Here is a 1,237-nt window from a genome sequence, read left to right on the forward strand (position 1 = left end):
AGGGTTTTTTTGCATGATGCCTTATACCTGGTACCTTTGGCACCTCGTGATAGCACAAGGCTGGTGTGCTCCTTCCATGTGGGCTTTATTGCTTCTGAGCTAGATGGCCACTTGTTCACCTTCAAGCCTTTAATACCCCGGACACTATCTCTTTTGATAGCCGGGCACCATCCGCTTTCTTCACCACATTTACTTGTTTCTTTCCTTTTTTTAAAATGACTTTTTTGTTTTCTTCAGGAATGTTGTTCTTGATGTTATCCCACAACTCATCAGGTTTCTGTAATTAGTATTCAATGAGGCTACTCCGTTCTTGAAATTCAAGTGGAATAGACTTAAAGTCTTATTTTGGCTTTGGTGGACTTATTTTCAATTTCTTCAGTTTTAACCTGAACTTACATATGAGAAATGTATGATCTGTTCCACAGTTAGACCCTGGTCTGGGGTTTTTGTGCGTGTTCTTTCTTTTTCTTTTTTTAAAAATATGGAATGCTTCAAGAATTTGCGTGTCATCCTTGTGCAGGGGCCATTCTAATCTCCTTATCGTTCCAATTTTAGTGTATGTACTGCCAAAGCGAGCACACCCTGGTCTGGTTTTAACTGAGGTTATTTAGCTTCTACACCTTGTTTTCTAACAGATGTAGTTGATTTGATTTCTCCGTACTCCGTCTGTGCACAAGTTTCCTTTTGTGTTGCTGAAAAATATATTTGTTCTAAACAACTCATTCCTTTTACCAAACTCTATCATATGATTTTAGCTTTGTTTTTGTCACCAGACCATATTTTCAAACTACTATTCCTTCCTATTTTTGCTTCCAACTTTTTCATTCCAATAACCAATAATTATCAATACATTTTGTTAATAGCATGTTTGATCAATATCAAACAAACGATTTTGGTATAATTCTTTATTTTCTTCATAGCTAAATTTAGTGGTTGCTGCATAAATTTGAATAACCATTGTATTGATTGTATTACCTTGAATGCAGATAGTTGCAGTTCTTATCACACACAGCATTGTATTTCAAGACAGATCTTGAAAAGTCCTTTTGGACAGTGAATTCAAGGTCATTCCTATGGATTGTCTCATTCCTGGCATAGTAAACAATATGATATTCTCATTTAAATGGCCAATACTACTTGTCCATTTCAGCTAACAAAAAACCTAGGATATTAATCTTATGCATTCCATGTTGATGACTTCCAATTTTCCTCGATTCATACTTTGTACATTTCAAGT

The 1,237-nt window shown here is 35.5% G+C and overlaps 1 non-coding gene across 1 annotated transcript; it reads right to left on the minus strand.

The window, feature by feature from the left end:
• Window positions 1-475: 475 nt before the first annotated feature.
• LOC142455716 (U6 spliceosomal RNA) lies at window positions 476-579 on the minus strand. The gene has a single exon (XR_012785863.1). It is a non-coding gene; the product is annotated as a U6 spliceosomal RNA (small nuclear RNA).
• Window positions 580-1,237: the final 658 nt, after the last annotated feature.

Source organism: Tenrec ecaudatus, chromosome 8 (genome assembly GCF_050624435.1).
Source record: "Tenrec ecaudatus isolate mTenEca1 chromosome 8, mTenEca1.hap1, whole genome shotgun sequence".
NCBI lineage: Eukaryota > Metazoa > Chordata > Mammalia > Afrosoricida > Tenrecidae > Tenrec > Tenrec ecaudatus.